This window comes from Peromyscus eremicus, chromosome 1 (assembly GCF_949786415.1).
Source record: "Peromyscus eremicus chromosome 1, PerEre_H2_v1, whole genome shotgun sequence".
Classification (NCBI taxonomy): domain Eukaryota; kingdom Metazoa; phylum Chordata; class Mammalia; order Rodentia; family Cricetidae; genus Peromyscus; species Peromyscus eremicus.
In genome coordinates this window covers 23,243,344-23,257,638 of record NC_081416.1, presented here as the reverse complement: position 1 = coordinate 23,257,638, position 14,295 = coordinate 23,243,344, and positions in this window count along the sequence as shown.

The window sequence follows — 14,295 nt, the reverse complement described above, 5'->3', positions numbered from 1 at the left end:
CTGGCGCTCATGTGGGGCAAATTCCAAAGGCCTGGGTTGCTCCAACCCTCAGCCTCCTCCCCGGCTAGCGGGTACCTAACCCCACCTGCAAAGTTCCATATAACCAGGGAACGCCTACACGGTTCCATTCCCGAAAAAGGGAGCAGCTAGTCCGGTCTCAGTTCCCCAGCTTAGCCCTGAGACCAGCAAAAGAGGCACTCCCCCCTCCCCCCCCCAGCTTCCTAAGTGCTGGCTCCCTCCATCTTGACTCCAGCGAGCTGCAGTCAGCCAAGATCACCAGCAGGCCCTGCTTTGGAGCTGTACCAACGCCACCTGCTGGCTGAAAAGTGCTACTACACCCCCCCAAAACCACGAAAGGTAAGCATATTGTTTCAAGTAAAACTACTTGATAATTTTACACCTTAAAATTGACTAACAAATTTTGAGTAATTCTTGTAATATGGCTGACAACATTACCTCACAAGAATTTGAAAACCTTTTTGCCTGTATGATGAATGACATCTTCCTGGAAATATACGACCTTCCTAAGGCGTATCTGGCCTGTACCATTTTGGCATTCATCGTAATAATTCACACAGTGTTCAAACACTGGTTTAATAACAAAAACAAAATGAGTCATTATTGGGACTGATACAGGCTTTAAGAGATAGCAATAAAGGCTTGCAGAAAAAGATTCTCTAGAATCTGCTTTAAGAGATAGCAATGAAAGCGTACAGAAAAAGATTCTTTCTCTGGAATCTGCTGATCAGGATTTACAAAACAGGCTTGTACCGAAAATTGATCTTATTGTTAATAAATGTGAATATTTAATGGACAGAACACTAACTCTCCAGACACTATATAAGGAAGAAAGATTATCATTAATTGATAAGATAAGGTCCACGGAATCATGTGTTTCTGAGGAACATAAAAACTTCTATGATTCCATGAGAAATCTGGAGTCTCTTGCCGGAGAGAAGGTTCACTCCCTAGAACAGACCCTATTTGCTCATTTGCAAGCCTTAGAAGAAACTCTCAGTAAACATGACAAGGGACCTAATAAGCAGAAGGGCAAGACCATAGAGGTTGTAACATCTCCAAATGGCTCTCATACAATGGCTTATCCTGTTATCATCCATGAGAAGCCAGCGGATGACACACACCCCGAGCCATATAATACATATACATTATAACCAATTTCAACGAAGGACTTTAAAAATATAAAGGAAGCAGTAGTTATGTATGGGATACACTCCACATACGTAAAACAGTTGTTAAATTCGTGGTTTACCTCACATAGAATCATCCCAGATGACTGGCATCAGTTAATTTCAGCTGTTCTAGAATATAGCCAGAAGCTACAGTAGAAAAGCTGGTTGAGAGAAGAGGCAAAAAATTTAGAACAACAAGGTAAACTCAGAGGTTTTGTGATCTCCCAAGATCAAATACTTGGTGAGGGATGTTTCGCTGACAGGAATGTACAAGCCATTTATGATGAGCATACAATATCCCTATGCCATACAGCAGCTCTAAATGCTTGGGAAAAAATTCCAGAACCTGGAAAACCACCTGAGGTATACACAAAGATATTTCAGGGACTGCACGAACCCTTCACTGATTTTTTACAAAGACTGAACACAGCTATAACAAGAGCTGTGTGAGATAAAGAATTAAGAAAAATATTAACTGAGTCCTTGGCATTCGACAATGCTAATGCAGAATGCAGAAGAATACTTACACCATTAAAGATCAGATCAGCTCCTTTGGAAGAATGGATTCAGTATACTAATGGTGTTGAGTCTTGTAACTACAGTAATGAGGCTTGGATAGGAGAGACAAATCCCAGAGGTGAAAGAAGGTCCCATGTTACCGAATGTTTTAAATGTGGTACATCAGATTATATAAGTAAAAACTGTACGTGGGGTACTCCTAGAAGTAATACTCCTTTTAGGAGTAGCCTAAACAGGAGACCCGGACCACCTCCCAGATTATGTAGAAGGTGTGGCGAAGGCCGACATTGGACCAGTGAGTGCAGATCAAAAATAGATATACGAGGCAACCCTTTACTGGCGGGAAATGCCTCAGGGGGCCTCTTGCAGGCCCCCAAATCAAATGAAGTACAAACATTCCCAGCTACTGTGGAAGAAATTCCTCTCCAGGACAACTGAATAAACCAATGCTTAATGTAAAAACCGATACTGCAATGGATGATAAAACAGCTCTGATAGGTGGATCACAGTTTACAAAGAACACTATAAAACAAATATTTTGGCAGACTTCCATAAATGAACAAAGACCAAAGCTTAGAATTCGAATTAATGGCCTGGTTATGGAGGGCCTGGTAGACACAGGTGCAGATGTGACTATAATTACACCAAAATCATGGCATCCGAATTGGCCTCTTCAAGAGGTAGATGTCCAACTTTTAGGGATTTGCACCCTATCTCAGATAAAACAGAGTTCAAGATGGGTTGAATGCATAGGGCCAGAAGGACAGAGAGGAAGGCTGAAGCCATATGTAACAAATGTAGCAGTAAATCTTTGGGGCCGAGATCTGTTACAACAGTGGAATACCCAGATTAAAATTCCTACACTTCCAGAAAAGGAATACAGACCAATGCATGTTTCTAGGAATAATATCATGACATGCTACAAAAATCAGGCACCAACCATTCAGGCTGTCCACAAACAGAGCACGACTGCTGTTGAACTCTCAGAAGTACCAACTGCCTTACCTTTAAAATGGCTAACTAATAAACCTGTCTGTGTTGGACAATGGCCTTTGACAAAAGAGAAGCTACAAGCTTTAGAACAGCTGGTTCAAGAGCAGTTAAATGCTCAACACATTGAAGAATCTACCAGCCCTTGGAATTCTCCTGTATTTGTTATTAAAAAAAAAGTCTGGTAATTGGAGAATGCTGACAGATCTGAGAGCTATTAATAAACTAATTCAGCCAATGGGCTCCCTACAGACTGGGATGCCCTTGCCCTCTCTGCTACCTAAAGAATGGCCTATAATAGTTATTGACTTAAAAGACTGTTTCTTTACCATACCCTTACAAGAAAATGATAGAGAAAAATTTGCCTTCACAGTACCTAATTATAACAATTCTCAGCCAGTCAAGAGATATCAATGGAAGGTCCTCCCACAGGGAATGTTTAACAGCCCTACTTTGTGCCAATACTTTGTGCAGAAACCATTGGAGATAATTTGTGTAAAGTTTCCAAAATCCATAATTTATCACTATATGGATGATATCCTATTAGCTGATCCAAAGTTAGATACATTAGAAAGCATGTTTGAAGAAGTAAAAAAAGTTTTGCCTCGCTGGGGACTGCAAATTGCTCCTGAAAAAATACAAAGAGGAGATTCTATTAATTACTTAGGATATAAGATAGAGCTACAAAAAATTAGACCCCAAAAGGTACAACTAAGGAGAGATCGATTGAAGACTCTTAATGATTTTCAAAAGTTATTAGGAAGCATTTCCAACTTACTGGGTATCATGGGAATACCCAAAGATGGACTACAAAATTTGGCTAATACTCTAGAAGGGGACAAAGAATTAAATAGTCCAAGAGAATTATCAGCCGAAGCTGAGAAGGAATTGGCTCTAGTAGAAAAGACAATTCGAGAAGCACATGTGGATCGTGTGAATCTAGAACTTAAATGCATTCTTGTCATATTTCCCTCCAGACATTCCCCAACAGGTATTTTGATGCAGAGGGAAGATATTATATTGGAATGGATATTCCTACCACGTAAACCAAATAAGAAATTAAAGACTTATATAGAAAAGATCTCTGATTTGATTCAAAAAGGTAAACTAAGACTTCGCCAGTTGACAGGAATGGACCCAGCAGAAATTGTAGTACCTTTAACTAATGAGGAAATTTCATCACTATGGAAAGATAATGAATACTGGCAGAGAGCCTGCAGTAATTTTTTGGGAGAGATTAACAACCACTATCCCAAAAGCAAGAGAATAGAATTCATAAAGAAGACTGAATGGGTCCTTCCTCACATTGTACGACAAAAGCCAATTTCTGGAGTCCTCACATTCTATACTGATGCAAATAAATCAGGGAAAGCAGGATATAAATCAGGAGACTTAAGTAAAGTGGTACAAAGTCCATACAGCTCTGTACAAAAGGCAGAACTGTATGCCATTCTTATGGTACTGATAGACTTCACAGAACCCCTCAATATAGTCACTGACTCTCAATATGCAGAGAGAGTTGTTTTACATATTGAAACTGCTGAATTTATTCCTGATAATACAGAATTAACTTCATTATTCATACAATTGCAGGAAATCATCAGAAAAAGGGAACATCCTATATATATATATATATATATATATATATATATATATATATATATATATATATATATCACATATCAGATCCCATACAGGTCTGCCAGGACCTCTAGCACAAGGTAATGATGAGATTGATCAGTTCTAATAGGTAATGTGCTAGAAGCCTCAGAATTTCATAAGAAATACCATGTAAATAGCAAAGGTTTGAAGAAGGATTTCTCCATCACTTGACAACAGGCCAAGGATATTGTGAAAAAATGTCCTACTTGTTCCATCTATAACCAAATTCCATTACCTGCAGGGAGCAATCCAAAAGGTGTACAAAGAAACGAAATTTGGCAGATGGATGTGTTTCATTTTGCAGAATTTGGAACATTAAAGTATGTACATCATACCATTGACACCTATTCAGGATTTCAATGGGCAACTCCTATGAGTTCTGAAAAGGCTGATTCTGTGATTACACACCTATTAGAAGTTATGGCCATCATAGAAATACCTGTACAAATTAAGACAGACAATGGCCCAGCATATGTCTCCAATAAAATGAGACAATTCTTTGCTTATTACAATATAAAGCATGTTACAGGTATACCACACAATCCCACAGGCCAAGCAGTCATAGAAAGATCCAATCGAACTTTAAAGGATATGATAAATAAACAGCAACAGGTAAGAATGACTCCTAGAAATAGATTGCACAGTGCTTTATTAACCTTGAATTTTCTCAATGCTGATGAGAAAGGAACAACAGCTGCGGAGAGACATTGGAGACAGACAAAACTCCTGAGCTAAAACAACTGGTTTATTTCAAGGATGTGCTGACCTCAGAATGGAAACCTGGATATGTTCTACATTGGGAAAGGGGTTTTGCCTTTGTTTCTGCAGGAGAAGAAAAGCTATGGATACCAACAAAATTAATAAAAATTCGATTCGAACAGGAAAAACCCCTTGATGAGGAGAAGTAAAAGATCATCCACCAATGTGACATCTCTACAAGTTGTAAGAAAAATGTAACAATCAAAGGTTGGGGTAGGGTTCTGTTTTTGTCTTTCCAGGATAATGGAAATACCCATCTTCCAAAAATCATAAGGCCTTGGATATCCGGATGTTTACAGCAGAAAGAAAGGAACTATTGGTACCAATCTACACATGGTAAAATCTCACGGTCTAACATCTATCTCTCTATCAATCTAGAAAAGTTGTGGTTCCAATTCAATTATAAGCCAAGCTGGCTTTGGAGATGGAATTGGCTCACTCCTTCTCTAAACCCAAGCATATTGCTCAAAGAAAAGTTTGAGAGATTCTTCAGTCCCATATCAGAAGAGCCCTCTGGTGTGGGACAGAAGGAAACCAATAAAAAGGGACCATTGTCTTCTAGATTCTAATTCTCTCCATGCTTACTCTTGATTTCTCAGAATCCTTTCTTATATGCTATATCCTCTTTAAATCCAAACCTTCCATTTCAATAACAAATAAGTTTTTCCAATAGCAATCTCGGAAGTCTCCAGAAGGAAGATGGGGCCCCAACAACAGCAACTCTACCCAATCCAGTATGATGGTAATCATCATCATACTACACTTCTTGCCAGAATTTCAGACAATCTTACCCATTACTCTAAGACTTGCTGCAGAACCTACAGTTAGTCTAACTGAGATTTAACTATCTGAGCTTTCTCACAGTACCCAACAGAGATAACATCACCCCTTAAACAGCAGGAAGCAATTCTAAGAAAATGACGCCCCTTCTCCCTTAGGTTTCATAATTCTCAGGGTTATGGATGATGGTTATAGGGTTGGGGGTGGAAGAAAATATTAGACTCAGTATTCTAAAAAAAAAAGAGAGAGAGAAAAGGGAAAAGAAGAAATGGAATGGATAGATATAAGATATTATGGTAGATTATTGTATATACTAGTAAACAAATTTAGTAAAATAGCAGCCTTAGATAATTTGCACTGTAATTTGCACTGTTATGAATTCTTATATGTTGATACAAATGTAAACTATTTTTATATTCCTGTTTAAGATAATTTGTATATTGATGCAAATACAGAACTATATTTGTTAATAATGTACATATATTTCTACTCTTATTTGAAATATTTGTATATTGATACAAATGTAAATTTATATCTGTCATACTTTATGTACGTTCTACTTCTGTTTAGGATATTCGGTATATTGATATATATTTAAGATTATTGTCATATTGCATATCGCACTATATATTCCTACCGCTATTATAAATATCTTGTGTATTGTCACAATTTTGAAGTCATTGTTCTTTACCATACATTTGCTTATAGACTGTTTACCTTGTTTATGTGAAGCCTTAGTCCTTAGGTTATTTTGGTAGATAAGACTTATAGATTTATAGTCACCTATGCTTGTCATCTCTATAGTTACATTAGTTAGGTTATCCAGATTTACAGATACATAGGTCAGATGGACAGGTAATCTTAAAACACTTCATAGACCTAGAGAATATGGCATTTAAATAACTTAGAATTCTGTTGACATGAAACACAATTGCTCCTGGCTGCACCAATTTGATCCCAAGAGAATGTTTGGCTTCTAAGACGTTTGCATTGGTTGTAGTTCCATCTTATCTAAGTCATTATCCCTCATTATCCCTGGACAATATTTGATAACCATTCCTTTGTATATAGTCTGGTATTAGGTTAGAACGTTCTTATTTAGACAAAAAGGGCTAGATGTAGTGGGTAGCCATTCCACCTTTGATCTGGAAGTTCCAACCCCCATTGAGACTTCGGCAACTGTCACACCTACAAGGCGGGGCCAAGGGAGGCTCCTGGAGACCCAAGATCTGGATAGGCGAGGCTCTCTCTGTTCCAGGACGCTGGATGGTGGAGGTGGGCCAAGCAGAGCTCCAGAGAACACCGCTGGACTGCGATACACCTTCCCCAGACCCCATGACCTACCTATCCCTTAATTTGTAAGTTACGCCATTAAATAAATCTTCTTTTAACTACGTGGAGTGGCTTTAAAAATTTCACCAATACCTTGTCTCTTCCTAAATCAAAAATCATACCATATGTAGATGATCTTCTTCTTTGTAGTCCATCCCTGCAGATCAGTCAGGCAGACACTTCTACCTTATTAAACTTTTTGTCCAGTCGAGGATACAGGGTTTCGCCCTCTAAAGTTCAGCTGTCCACTCCTCAGGTTACATATCTAGGGTTAACCATTACTCCAACTCATAAGGCCATAACCCTAGATAGAAAGCACTTAATCCATTCACTCACAGTTCCTACAACAAAGGATGAAATTCTATCTTTTCTAGGAATGGCAGGCTTCTTATGCTCTTGGATTCCTTCCTTTTCTCTTCTTGCTCATCCCTTATACAAAGCAGCCCTTGACCACTCACATGAACCTCTTCTAGCCCCTGTTACCAAGCCATTTCTTAAGCTTCAATAAGCCCTTCTCCAGGCTCCAGCCCTTCACTTTCCAGACTTAACCAGCCCCTACTCCCTCTATGTTATGGAGAAGGAAGGATATGCCCTTGGGGTCCTGGGTCATCACCTGGGAACTTCCTTTGCACCTGCTGCATACCTGTCAAAAAAAAAACTTCTTATATGTGAGTCAAAGAGTTAACATTTGGGTCACCCATTACTGTCCTTTCTCCTCATCACCTGTCACACCTTTTATCATACAAGGGCCTTCAAACATTACCTCCCTTCCGAGTTCTTTCTCTTCAGGTAACATTGGTAGAGAACACAACACTGAGTTTTCAACCAATGTCCACCTCTTAACATTCCAAATCTTCTTCCCCAACCAGTCCTGGAATCCTCCCCATCACACTCATGCATTGAAACTCTAGAAGAGTTACTACCTTATCCAATACATATATAGGAAGGAGCGTTACCTCAAGACACCCATACATGTATACAGATGGCAGTTCCTTCCTATATGAAGGAGTACGTAAAGCAGGATATGCAATCGTTTCAGACACTATAGTTATTGAAGCACAGCCTCTTCCAGCTCACACCACAAATCAGCAGGCTGAATTAATAGCTGTAATGCAAGTTTGTCAATTAGCAAAGGGACAATCCCTAAATTTATATACAGATTCCAAATATGCTTTCCATATTCTCTTATCACATGCAGCTATTTGGAAAGATCAGGGGCTATTAATGACAAAAGGAGTATCCATAACCAATTCAGAACAAATCATGGCCATATTAGAGGCTTCTCATTTTCCCACAGTCATAGGAATTATCCACTGTCGATCACACCAAACAAACAATCCCATTACTTCCAAGGGAAATAACCAAGCTGATGAGGCAGCTAGAGCAGCAGCTCTTGGAAGCTTGGATTCCTCTCACCCACCATGATATACTCTCATCTTACAACACACCTCTTCATTAACATCCCCAGATACTCAACAAAATTTGTCCTATATCCACCAGATCTTTCACCCCAATACCCAGGCTCTGTCTTACTTTATTAAAACTTATCTATAGCCTACTTCTGAGGATCTATCCTTTCTAAAGAATATCACAGCTTCATGTAAAATTTTTCAAATTTCTAACCCTACCTCTGGGCATTCGATCCTACCATTTCCTCACTCACCAAGCCAGAGGATCCCTCCCTGGATCAGACTGGCAGCTCGATTTTACTCATATGCTCACAATTAGATGGTTCAGATACCTTTAAGTCCTAGTAGACATATTCTCAAGATGGATAGAAGCTTTTCCTACCACTAATAAAAGGTCGCAGACAGTTTCAGATCTCCCTTTCAAGGAAATTATTCCTCACTTTGGAGTTCCTACCTCCCTTCAATCAGATAATGGCTCTGAATTCACTTCTCAAGTCTCTCAAACTCTAGCTAAAGTCCTTAATATCCCATGGCATTTCCATATCCCTTACCATCCCCAGTCTTCAGGCAAAGTTGAATGAGCTAATTGTTCCCTCAAAAACATTTTTACCAAACTCTCCCAAGAGCTTCATACTGATTGGATAAAGCTCCTACCATTGGCTCTCTTGCTATTAAAGGTCCTTCCAAAAAAAAAAAAAACAACCCTCCTCATCTCCTCTTTTGAGCTAATGTATGGATGGCTATTTATGCCACCTGGTCTCATGTTTCAACCATCACATTTTCCTGTTCATTTCCTTACTCCTTTTTTTACTATCTCTGCACCTTTCTTTGGAATTTCACCCAGCATCATTTGCCTCAGCCTCTCCCTCTTCCTTCTCCAATTAACATTGGGGACCTAGTTCTCCTCTCTCCTCTGGGACACAATTCCCCTGCTCTTGCTCCAAAATGGACAGGCCCCTTCAGGGTAATCTTTACTACCCCAACTGCTGCTAAGATTAAAGGTATCCCTCATTGGATTCACCTTTCCAATCTCAAGCCATTTATACCACCAACTCAAGATGATCTTTTGATCCCAAGAGGATCTAGCCCTCTTAAGTTTCAGAGGAAACCAAATTCGAACAGCCTATCTCTGATCTTAGAAGAATGAAGCCACATTCATCTGTCAAGATTCAAGCCCAACTCTATCAGGTCATGCCCCACCTCTTCTTATTCTATTTCTTTCTACCCACCTCTATCACTAGTGAACTCTACATTTGGAGATTTGAGGCTCAGGAAACATATGCCCAGAAGTTTAATCAGATCACTCATGTGGTAGGGTTTGGGGACTGCTCACCTGCAGGTTGTCAAAAAGAGGTACTTGTCCCTATAACACCAAAATTGATTGCTAGAAGTCCTGTCCCTTGTGCTTATTTCCTCTATGATCAAACTAAAGAGTACTATAAACACTTGTCAGGAAACTATGGAAGTTGCCATTATTGGTCTTGTAAAAGACATTATGCACATTGAAGAAAACACTCCTCTTTTTATGAAGATTGGGGAATCTTTTACATCTGGATTAAGGACCCATGGCACCCCAGATGGGACATGGGAGTCTTAGGTAATTCTCTTTGGCAAATAGTTCTATAGAACTGGTGGATTTTTTAGAGGAAATACTGCCTTTATCTTTCATATTGTTTGTGTTTTTGCAGTATGATCTGAGCATGTTGACTTCTTTTGTTAGTTCTATGTCTGATATGGACAGAACAGGTTTGGATTGAATACAGGACATGTGGGGTAGGGTGGGCCTAAAGGTTGAAAATGACTTAGATGGAATAAAGTCAGATCGAAACATAAAGATCAGCTGATATAAGCCTGGCAATGTTGGCACTTGTCTTTGATCCCAGCATTTGGGAGGTAGAGCCAGGCAGATCTCTATGAGTTCGAGGTCAGCCTGGGCTAAAGAGTGAGTTCCAGGAAAGGCACTAAAGCTACACAGAGAAACCCTGTCTTAAAAAAAAAGAAAAAAAGCAAACAACCAAAAAACATCAGCTGATATGAAGAAAATGTGTCCTTGTCCAAATTTGGTGTTAAAGTGTAGATCTGAGGTTGTAGAGTGTATATGCAGAAGATGATCAGGCTGAATTAACCTGTTCAACACTGGAGCAAGATATACAGGATATGGTTGAACATGGAGGCTGGAAAGGCTCAAGGGGCCTGTAGGTTGAGGGCAGGTGAAGAGTGTGTTTTGGCCAGTCCTGAAAGTTTGGATTCACACATAAGGAGTGTCTATACTAAATCAGGATATGTAGTTTCAGAAGTGTGCAGACATGCCCAGCTTTCATGTAGATTCTGGGAATCTGAACTCAGGTATCGTTCTTGTGCCATAAGTGTTTTCAGCTGTTGAACTGTCTATATAGTTCAGTAATAAACATCAAAGAATTCATAAAATTAAGAATATAATGATATATGAAAATAGGTGAATTAACCAAAGACCCATTATAACTATGACAAAATTTATGATTTTTATATGCATATGTACATAAATGTACATGTGATTTAAAAGGAATAGAAAGGGTAAACAATGTGAAAGCCAGTCAAGAAGTACCACATATGCATAATAAAACACAGATATAAAGATCAGAGACAAAATGGGGAACAAGAGTTGAGGCCCACAAAATGTTCAGGCATGATTGTTTTATATTTTTATAATTTTTAAAATTTATTTTATAATTTAATTTTACATATCAGCCACGGATTCCCCTGTCCTCCCTCCTCCAGCTCCCCATCTAAGCTCCCCCCAGCCCAACCCCCCCATTCCCATCTCCTCCAGGGCAAGGACTCCCCTGGGGATTCAGCTCAGCCTGGTAGATTCAATCGAGGCAGGTCCAGTCCCCTCCACCCTTCAACCAGGCTGGGCAAAGTGTCCCTGCATAGACCCCAGGTCCAAACAGCCAACTCATGCACTGAGGACAAGTCCCAGTCCCATTGCCTGGGGGCCTCCCAAACTGTTCAAGTTAATCAACTGTCTCACTTATCCAGAGGACCTGATCCAGTTGGGGGCTCCTTAGCTATTGGTTCACAGTTCATGTGTTTCCACTAGTTTGGCTATTTGTCCCTGTGCTTTTTCCAATCTTGGTCTCAACAATTCTCGCTCATCCAATCCCTCTTCTTTCTCACCAATTGGACTCCCGGAGCTCCACCTGTGGCATGGCCATGGATCTCTGCATTCACTTCCATCAGTCATTGGATGAGAGTTCTAGCATGACAGGGTGTTTGGCCATCCAATCACCTGAATAGATCAGTTCGGGCTTTCTCTCGACCATTGCCAGTAGTCAATTGTGGAGGTATCTTTGTGAATTTCTGGGGACCTCTCTAGCACTTTGCTTCTTCCTATTCCCATGGGGTCTTCATTTATCATGGTCTCTTTTTCCTTGTTATCCCTCTCTGTTCTTGATCCAGCTGGGAACTCCCTCGCCAGGACCTCTTGAAACTGAGAAGCTTTTGTAGAGCAAAGGTCACAGTCAACAAGACAAAGCAACAGCCTAGAGAATGGGAAAAGATCTTCACTAACCCCACATCTGACAGAGGGCTGATATCCAGAATATATAAAGAACTCAAGAAATTAGACATCAAAATGCCCAACACTCCAATTAAGAAATGGGCTATAGAGCTAAACAGAGAATTCTCAACAGAGGAAGTTCAAATGGCTGAAAGACATTTAAGGAATTGCTCAACATTCCTTATTATCAGAGAAATGCAAATCAAAACGACTCTGAGATATTATCTTACACCTGTGAGAATGGCTAAGATCAAAAACACTGAAGACAGATTATGCTGCAGAGGATGTGGAGCAAGGGGAACTCTCTTCCACTGTTGGTGGGAATGTAAGCTTGTACAGCCACTTTGGAAATCAATATGGCACTTTCTTAGAAAATTGGGAATCAATCTCCCCCAAGACCCAGCTAAACCAATCTTGGGCATATACCCAAGGAATGCTCAATCATACCAAAAGGACACATGCTCAGCTATTTTCATAGCAGCATGATTTGTAATAGCCAGAACCTGGAAACAACCTAGATGCCCTTCAACTGAAGAATGGATAAAGAAAATGTGGTGTATATACACAATGGAGTACTACTTAGCACAGAAAAACAATGACATCAGGAGGTTTGCAGGCAAATGGATGGAACTAGAAAGTATCATCCTGGGTGAGGTAACCCAGACTTAGAAGGACAAACATGGTATGTATTCACTCATAAGTGGATACCAGATATAAAGCAAAGGATAATCAGACAACAACCTACAACTCCAGAGAAGCTAACTAACAAGGAAGACCCAAAGAAGGACACATGGATCACCCTGGAAAGGGGAAATAGATGATATCTCCATGAGTAAAATGGGGATGAGGGGTTGGCAATGGAGTATAGGGGATAGGGGATGAGAACATAAAAGAATGGGATGATTGAACTGGAACAGGGATGGAGGGGGAAAGCAATGAAAGAGATAACATGATAGAGGGAGATATCATGGGAATAGAGATAAGTCCAGGGCTAGGGGAATTGCCAGGTATCCCCAAGGATGATACTAGCTTGGGCTACTAGAAATAGTGGAGAGTTTGCCTAAACTGAACTGGTTTACCACAGTGATCAGACTAGTGAATACCCTAACTGTCATCACAGAGCTTTTCTCCAGTTACTGATGGAGGCAGATGCAGAGATCCACAGCCAAACACCAAGCAGAGCTCCAGGAGTCCAGTCAAAGAGAGAGAAGAGAGATTCTATGAGCAAGTGCATCAAGATCATGATGGGGAAACCTGCAGAGATGACCAAACCAAACTAGAGGGAACTCATGAAGTTGGATCAATGGCTGTGGAGCCTACATGGCACTGGACTAGGCTCTCTGCATAGTGGTTGTTTAGCTTGATCTGCTTGGGGGCCCCCTGGTGGTAGGATCAGAAACCATCCCTGGTGCATGAGGGGGCTTTTTGGAGTCCACTACCTATGATAGGAGACCTCATGCAGTCTTCAGGCAGGGGGAAGGCTTGGACTTGCCTCTACTAGATGTGCCTCCCCATGGGAGGTCTTGCCTTCTTGTGTGTGGAAGTGGAGGATAGTGTGGGAGGGGGAGGCAGAGGAGGTAGTAGGAGGAAAGAGGGGGATCTTTGATTGGTGTGTAAAATAAATGAAAAAAATTTTAATAAAAAAATTAAAAATACTTGAAGAATAGCAAAATAAATTATTTGCACTCTAGAAATATATGCTCAGCAAACATCAAGATAAATAATAAAAACAATGTCAAGAAAATCACTTCTTTAATTGCTAAATTTCTTAAGAGATAGAACTAATATAATAGATAGGTAGAAGCATAGGTTGATAGACATAGAAAAGAGACAAAATACATAGATATATGAGAGATAATAGATAGATATATAAATGAAAGATAGATGAGAGTTAATTTATCAAAGCAATTGTTTAACATGGTCTTGGAAATGAGAATTTCCTCTGTAATCTGATTGCAATAAGAATACTCAGGAAAACAGGTAGCAAGTTTGAATTCAAGTTTAGAGGCCTGAGAATAGTGGAGTAAAGTGTGTAGCATATCTTTACTAGAAAAATATATAACATTATAGAATATTAGTATTTTTGCTCATTTTTAAAGTGCCACATTTTGTATAC